This window comes from Salmo trutta, chromosome 15, assembly GCF_901001165.1.
Source record: "Salmo trutta chromosome 15, fSalTru1.1, whole genome shotgun sequence".
Lineage (NCBI taxonomy): Eukaryota > Metazoa > Chordata > Actinopteri > Salmoniformes > Salmonidae > Salmo > Salmo trutta.
Window position 1 is genome coordinate 6,343,095 of NC_042971.1, and position 9,501 is coordinate 6,352,595.

At 36.2% G+C, this 9,501-nt stretch overlaps 1 long non-coding RNA gene across 1 annotated transcript; it reads right to left on the reverse strand.

Annotated features, from left to right (window-relative positions):
• Nucleotides 1–1,015: 1,015 nt before the first annotated feature.
• LOC115148394 (uncharacterized) lies at nt 1,016–1,652 on the reverse strand. The gene is made up of 2 exons (XR_003866654.1): nt 1,621–1,652; nt 1,016–1,388 (listed from the first exon to the last, which is right to left on the reverse strand). It is a non-coding gene; the product is annotated as an uncharacterized LOC115148394 (long non-coding RNA).
• Between the last annotated feature and the right edge of the window lie 7,849 nt (nt 1,653–9,501).

Consider the following 9,501-nt stretch of genomic DNA (forward strand, 5'->3'; position numbering starts at 1 on the left):
ATGAGATTACAGTACACACACACACACACACACACACACACACACACACACACACACACACACACACACACACACACACACACACACACACGTGGAGGGAACGTTGTGTTTGTTTAATATTGTTTTAGGACTATGAAAATGGAATAAAGGATTAGCCTATGGATTATGAAAACAACCAAAAGAAATGGGAAAATGGGAGAGGAGAAATGACTAGAGACAGTGTTGTTTAACTCACTGACCATGACCCATGAGTTCTTCTTACCTTTGTTCAGTAGAAAAGTCTCCCTCTCTAAACTCTATAGGATGAACCATAGACCGGTCACTCTTCATGGACACACAGCTGGGTACAGGGGAGGCTGGTCTCTCCTGCTTGATTGGACTTCAACACAACAGAGACAAACATTACATCTCTCATCTACTCTGATCTCAGATGGGAAATATAAGAAGAGTTTCATTCCAAAACGCAACATATCACTTTACAGAAATGAGCTTTTATTGTTTAAAGAAATTATGTATTAATTATTACATCTCTCACAGACAAGGATTTGTTTAAAATCTATCACTTGATGGTTTCATTTCAGAGAGACAAAAATCATGTTTTTTTATGCAAAATGCTATATATCTCCCTCACTCTCAAATGTGACCGACCGGCTCAATTTGGTAATTAACTAAATAACTACATATATAGTGATTTTGGTTTATGTCAGTTTAATTGTTTGTTATGGTATAAGTGGTTATTTTATGATTGTAAGTGATAAATTAACTAGTAATTCTCAGTAATTACTACTTTAGTAGTAGATGGGAGCATAAGACCACAAATTAAATTTCAGAAGATTAGATTAGTTTTCTCCCTGGATACACCACCACTCCCCACGCTACTTTCTGTCCCTTTACACACTGCTAACGCAAGAGGAAGGACTGAAAAAGCATTTAACAGATTACTGTAAAGTAATATTATTATGATTCAATGTTTAGTAATATAACGATGATTCATGTTTATTATTACCTGTTTTTATGCTCATGTTTTACACTTCATTAATATAACGATTATCAATAAGCCTGAACATTAATTCAGTCATCTCTGGTCTAGAAAAACGTATTTTCCCAGTACATTCATCAACCAGCATCCACCTGCTCTGCCTTCTCGCACATGAAGTCAACTCAGCCCCGCTAAACAGCTGGTGTCTTCACTTCACTCTCACTCGCCTTCTCAAGGGGCATGTCGAGGTAAATTTACTAACCAGGAGGGTTGAATTATGTCATTTATTGGTGGGCTGGAAGACGCGCTCTTGTCTTTTCTATTCCGAGGGTGTTTACTCCCAATATCAGATATTAAGATGATGTTTTACAATGTATGTACTACTGATTATCTACCCGGGGTTCAATACCTCACTATTTTTACCTCACTATTTACACCTCACTATTCAATACCTCACTATTTACACCTCACTATTTACACCTTACTATTTACACCTCACTATTCAATACCTCACTATTTACACCTCACTATTCAATACCTCACTATTCAACACCTCACTATTCACACCTCACTATTCAATACCTCACTATTCAATACCTCACTATTCAATACCTCACTATTTACACCTCATTATTCAACACCTCACTATTTACACCTCACTATTCAATACCTCACTATTCAATACCTCACTATTTACACCTCACTATTCAACACCTCACTATTTACACCTCACTATTCAACACCTCACTATTCAATACCTCACTATTCAATACCTCACTATTCAATACCTCACTATTCAATACCTCACTATTTACACCTCACTATTCAACACCTCACTATTTACACCTCACTATTCAACACCTCACTATTTACACCTCACTATTCAATACATCACTATTCAATACCTCACTATTTACACCTCACTATTCAACACCTCACTATTTACACCTCACTATTCAATACCTCACTATTCAATACCTCACTATTCAATACCTCACTATTCAATACCTCACTATTCAATATCTCACTATTTTTACCTCACTATTTACACCTCACTATTCAATACCTCACTATTTACACCTCACTATTCAATACCTCACTATTTTTACCTCACTATTCAATACCTCACTATTTACACCTCACTATTCAATACCTCACTATTCAATACCTCACTATTCAATACCTCACTATTCAATACCTCACTATTCAATACCTCACTATTTACACCTCACTATTCAATACCTCACTATTCAATACCTCACTATTCAATACCTCACTATTCAATACCTCACTATTCAATACCTCACTATTTACACCTCACTATTCAATACCTCACTATTCAATACCTCACTATTCAATACCTCACTATTTACACCTCACTATTCAATACCTCACTATTCAATACCTCACTATTCAATACCTCACTATTTACACCTCACTATTCAATACCTCACTATTCAATACCTCACTATTTTTACCTCACTATTTACACCTCACTATTCAATACCTCACTATTTACACCTCACTATTTTTACCTCACTATTCAATACCTCACTATTTACACCTCACTATTCAATACCTCACTATTCAATACCTCACTATTCAATACCTCACTATTCAATACCTCACTATTTATACCTCACTATTCAATACCTCACTATTTTTACCTCACTATTTACACCTCACTATTCAATACCTCACTATTCAATACCTCACTATTCAATACCTCACTATTTACACCTCACTATTTACACCTCACTATTCAATACCTCACTATTCAATACCTCACTATTTACACCTCACTATTCAATACCTCACTATTTACACCTCACTATTCAATACCTCACTATTCAATACCTCACTATTCAACACCTCACTATTTACACCTCACTATTCAATACCTCACTATTTTTACCTCACTATTCAATACCTCACTATTCAATACCTCACTATTTACACCTCACTATTCAATACCTCACTATTTACACCTCACTATTCAATACCTCACTATTCAATACCTCACTATTCACACCTCACTATTCAATACCTCACTATTCAATACCTCACTATTCAATACCTCACTATTCAATACCTCACTATTTACACCTCACTATTCAATACCTCACTATTCAATACCTCACTATTTACACCTCATGTATCCATTATTGTAATATTGCTATTCATTGTAAATGTTTGGAGGTCTATGTATCCATTACTGTAATATTGCTATTCATTTTAAATGTTTGGAGGTCTATGTATCCATTATTGTAATATTGCTATTTATTGTAAATGTTTGGAGGTCTATGTATCCATTACTGTAATATTGCTATTCATTGTAAATGTTTGGAGGTCTATGTATCCATTATTGTAATATTGCTATTCATTGTAAATGTTTGTAGGTCTATGTATCCATTATTGTAATATTGCAATTCATTGTAAATGTTTGTAGGTCTATGTATCCGTTATTGTAATATTGCTATTCATTGTAAATGTTTGTAGGTCTATGTATCCGTTATTGTAATATTGCTATTCATTGTAAATGTTTGGAGGTCTATGTATCCATTATTGTAATATTGCTATTCATTGTAAATGTTTGGAGGTCTATGTAGCCGTTATTGATATATTGCTATTCATTTTAAATGTTTGTAGGTCTATGTATCCATTATTGTAATATTGCTATTCATTGTAAATGTTTGGAGGTCTAAGTATCCATTATTGTAATATTGCTATTCATTGTAAATGTTTGTAGGTCTATGTATCCATTATTGTAATATTGCTATTCATTGTAAATGTTTGTAGGTCTATGTATCCATTATTGTAATATTGCTATTCATTGTAAATGTTTGGAGGTCTATGTATCCATTATTGTAATATTGCTATTCATTGTAAATGTTTGTAGATCCATGTATCCATTATTGTAATATTGCTATTCATTGTAAATGTTTGTAGGTCTATGTATCCATTATTGTAATATTGCTATTCATTGTAAATGTTTGTAGGTCTATGTATCCATTATTGTAATATTGCTATTCATTGTAAATGTTTGTAGGTCTATGTATCCATTATTGTAATATTGCTATTCATTGTAAATGTTTGGAGGTCTATGTATCCATTATTGTAATATTGCTATTCATTGTAAATGTTTGTAGGTCTATGTATCCATTATTGTAATATTGCTATTCATTGTAAATGTTTGGAGGTCCATGTATCCATTACTGTAATATTGCTATTCATTGTAAATGTTTGTAGGTCCATGTATCCATTATTGTAATATTGCTATTCATTGTAAATGTTTGTAGATCCATGTATCCATTATTGTAATATTGCTATTCATTGTAAATGTTTGTAGGTCTATGTATCCATTATTGTAATATTGCTATTCATTGTAAATGTTTGTAGGTCTATGTATCCATTATTGTAATATTGCTATTCATTGTAAATGTTTGTAGGTCTATGTATCCATTATTGTAATATTGCTATTCATTGTAAATGTTTGGAGGTCTATGTAGCCGTTATTGTAATATTGCTATTCATTGTAAATGTTTGTAGGTCTATGTATCCATTATTGTAATATTGCTATTCATTGTAAATGTTTGTAGGTCTATGTATCCATTATTGTAATATTGCTATTCATTGTAAATGTTTGTAGGTCTATGTATCCATTATTGTAATATTGCTATTCATTGTAAATGTTTGGAGGTCTATGTATCCATTATTGTAATATTGCAAGAAGTTGACAGCCTTCAAATATAGTGCAAAAAAAGTGGGCGTGAACATAGAATATTTTTGGGTCAAAAAAAAGAATATACAGCTGTCTTTAATAAGATCAAACTGAACTAACTGCTATCTTGAAATGTTGAAAAAGTGTTTTTAAATAGCTCAGTCTTATCACTCAATATGAGTCAAAATCTGTCACTTCCAAGAGTGCTCATTTTGTCAAAAATTAAAAAATTAACAACTCACAGCTGTGTTAATAGACCCAACTCAAACATCTGCTATCTTGAAATGTCCAAAAAAGGTATTTAAATGGGCCTACCAGACATCTTCTTGAGAGAAGATAAGGTCAGGGACTCCTGACTGACTCTCTGTCATGTTGAAATAGGTTCTCCTGTCTTACTTTCTGTCATGTTGAGATTGGTTTCCCTGTCTTACTTTCTGTCATGTTGAGATTGGTTAGTTCTTCTTGAGAGAACTAACCCAAAATTAGTCCAACTAAACCAAAATTAGTCGAAAGGCTAAGGGATTTTCTAAATAGCTCAGTCTTATCACTCAATATGAGTCAAAATCTGTCACTTCCAGGATTATCATTTTGTCAAAAATGAAAAAATGAAAAAAATAACAGCTCACAGCTGTGTTAATAGACCCAACTCAAACATATGCTATCTTGAAATGTCCAAAAAAGGTATTTAAATGGGCCTACCAGACATCTTGAGAGAAGACAAGGTCAGGGACTCCTGACTGACTTTACTCTCCGTCATGTTGAAATATGACAAAAGCTCTAGGCTGTTTTTAACCACTTCCGGTTGTCACAGGACGTTCTTACTCAACACACGTTGTCTTTGGGGTAGACATAAACAGAATCCTGAATAAGAAGTCTCTACCTTAATAATTGACTGAATGACACATGGTTGAGTTGAGTAATTTTCACTATCTGCAGGTGGCCATATGACAATAGCTCTAGGCTGTTTTTAACAACTTCCGGTTGTCACAGGAAGCTCTTGCTTCACACACGTTGTCTTTGGGGTAGTCTCAGTCCTGTCTGATGCTGTCTGGCCAGTGAAACAGTCTGTCTCAGTCCTGTCTGATGCTGTCCGGTCAGTGAAACAGTCTGTCTCAGTCCTGTCTGATGCTGTCCGGTCAGTGAAACAGTCTGCCTCAGTCCTGTCTGATGCTGTCTGGACAGTGAAACAGTCTGTCTCAGTCCTGTCTGATGCTGTCTGGACATAAAGAGTATAACATTGTTGCTGCCCGTAGCGTTGAAGGCAAGGGAAGCCAGTGAGCATTTGGCTTCCTTTGATTGTGTTGGCTGTGCTAGCTGTGTTAGCTGTTAGCTGTGCTAGCTGTGTTAGCTGTGCTAGCTGCGTTAGCTGTGCTAGCTGTGCTAGCTGTGTTAGTTGTGCTAGCTGTGTTAGCTGTGCTAATCCAAATTTATGGTTTTAAAAAAGGGCAAAATTAAAGACAGATCGTAACTGTAGGTGCTGAACTCTCTGTGTCGTTTTAAAGCAATAGTCGTTTTGTCGTCCCTAAAATGTCTGAAACATATATTTTGCTTTGACCGTGCTGCAGGTCACCTAACTGTTTGGTTACATGCAATAAGCTTTGTGTGGACTTCACCGGACAGCGGTTGCTCTCTGGTTTTGAGATGAAAACAAATGTCTAGTTTAATTTATTCTGCCGCTGTGTCTAGTAGTAGTACCATCAACAGACAGCAGGGGGCAGTAGAACCTGTCTTCACAGTGGAAAGGCAGACACAGTGGATTCATTTGTCTTTAATAAGATCAAACTGAACTAACTGCTATCTTGAAATGTTGAAAAAGTGTTTTTAAATAGGCATCCTATCATTTGAAAATTAGTTGAAAGGCTAAGTGATTCTCCTCCTGAGAAGAAGCTGACAGCCTTCAAACATAGCAAAAAAAGTGGTCCAAAAAACAATATGTCAAAATGAATAAAAAAATGATACAGCTGTCTTTAAAACCTCTTGCGCATACTCCTAGCGACATTAGCATAACGAAATTCAATTTTTTTTTTTTCAAATATAGGGCTGTCTCATATCGTTTTATAGATACACCTCTCTTGAATCGACCCTCGTTGTCCGATTTCAAAAAGGTTTTACAGGAAAAGCACAATATTAGATTATGTTAGAGGAGTACTTTGTAAAAATTGCATCATATGAATTTTCCAACCAAGCACATGCATCACATATAACCAAAAAACAGCTAAATGCAGCACTAACCTTTTACAAACTTCATCAGATGACACACCTAGGACATCATGTTACACACAGCATGCAATCTTTTGTTCAATAAAGGTCATATTTCTATATAAAAACAGCATTTTACATCGGCACCTGCCGTTGACTAACTATTTTCCCATAAAATGCGTCCCGGGAAACAGTGCTACAATTTTATAAATTACTATTCGAAAACGAATTTTTTTTTTTATATTGTCAATCTAAGATTTATAGATGAACATCTCTTGAAAACACCTGTCATAACAGATTTTAAATTAACTTTACAGGGTAATCACACTTTGAGATCAACGGGGATGCGATACCCAGAAAACGAGCTCGAAAGCCTAGCTCGGCGCCATCTTTGAAAAATTGCAAATCACATCTGATATTGTATAATATCGCCAATAATCCCTCACCTTTAGTTGTCTTCATCAGAAAGCACTTCCCGATATTCCAGGTCCATGACAAATGTATTTTCGGTCGAAAAAGTCCATGCTTTATGTTCCATTAGCTTCCTGTTGTTAGCGCGTCCTAAGGCTGTAATCAAATGTTGATCCGTGCGCGGCACCTGGCTAACGCAAAATGACTGTTTGCTATTAGTTAGGTTCGTTCAAACATGTCAAACGTTGTATAAAATACTCGTCAGGGCCTGTTTCAACAAGAGAGCCAATCAGATTCGAGTGGGACGATTTCATTGTGTTTCAAAAGGTTTCCAAAGGTGGGGGCAGACACGGCCGCCGACGTCACAATGCTGATGGCCCTACTACAGTGACCAATTGCCACATCGTCTCTTTCACTGAGTTTCGACCGCAGAACCCTCAAAACACTTTGTAAAGACTGGGGACATCTAGTGGAAGCACTGGAAAGTGCTCAATTATCATTTTTTCACGTTGTGAATTATAGGTAAGGCTGTGAAGTCGAGTCGACAATTCAGATTCCCACTTCCTGGTTCAATCGGTCTCGGGGTTTTGACTGCCATACGAGTTCTGTTATACTCACAGACACCATTCAAACAGTTTTAGAAAATTTAGGGTGTTTTCTATCCATATAAAATAAGTATATGCATGTCCTAGCTTCGGACTTTGATTAGTAGGCCGTTGAAAATGGGAACGATTTTTTTTCAAAATGCGCTGTGGCGCCCCCTATCCTAGGGTAACGTCAAGAGAATAAGATCAAACTGAACTAACTGCTACCTTGAAATGTTGAAAAAGTGTTTTTAAATAGCTCAATCTTATCACTCAATATGAGTCAAAATCTGTCACTTCCAGGACTGCTCATTTTGTCAAAAATGAAAAAATGAAAAAATTAACAACACACAGCTGTGTTAATAGACCCAACTCAAACATCTGCTATCTTGAAATGTCCAAAAAAGGTATTTAAATGGGCCTACCAGACATCTTCTTGAGAGAAGATAAGGTCAGGGACTCCTGACTGACTCTCTGTCATGTTGAAATAGGTTCTCCTGTCTTACTTTCTGTCATGTTGAGATTGGTTTCCCTGTCTTACTTTCTGTCATGTTGAGATTGGTTAGTTCTTCTTGAGAGAACTAACCCAAAATTAGTCCAACTAACCCAAAATTAGTCGAAAGGCTAAGGGATTTTCTAAATAGCTCAGTCTTATCACTCAATATGAGTCAAAATCTGTCACTTCCAGGAGTGCTCATTTTGTCAAAAATGAAAAAATGAAAAAATTAACAACTCACAGCTGTGTTAATAGACCCAACTCAAACATCTGCTATCTTGAAATGTCCAAAAAAGGTATTTAAATGGGCCTACCAGACATCTTCTTGAGAGAAGATAAGGTCAGGGACTCCTGACTGACTTTAATCTCCGTCATGTTGAAATAGGTTCTCCTGTCTTACTTTCTGTCATGTTGAGATTGGTTTCCCTGTCTTACTTTCTGTCATGTTGAGATTGGTTAGTTCTTCTTGAGAGAACTAACCCAAAATTAGTCCAACTAACCCAAAATTAGTCGAAAGGCTAAGGGATTTTCTAAATAGCTCAGTCTTATCACTCAATATGAGTCAAAATCTGTCATGATTGGACAGCGGGGCCATTGTTGAAGTCCCTGGTCAACGAGGTGGCAATGTCACAATCTGTGCTGCTATCAGCAACCATGGTGTTCTACATCACCATGTTACACTCGGGCCATATAACACCCAGCACCTTCTAACATTTATGGCCAATCTAAGATATATTTTATTTGAGCAGCAGGTTCAAGAGCAGCAGGGTCTAGAGCTAAATGAGAATCCCATCCCCACCTATGTGATTGTCCCACACTATGTCAGTTTCCAGCGAGCTGCTCAGGTAAGGGAATTGGTTTAACATCAATGGGCAGTTTATGAACTTGTACCTCCCTCCATACTCGCCTTTCCTGAATCCAATTGAGGAGTTTTTTCTCCTCTTGGAGATGGACAGTGTATGATAGACAACCCTCCACCAGAGTAAATCTGCTGCAAGCCATGGATTTATCCTGTGGTGATATAGGTGAGGAATCATGTCAGGGCTGGATAGGGCACACAAGAGGCTTCTTCCCCCGTTGCCTCAGGAGGGACAATATTTCTGATCAATTT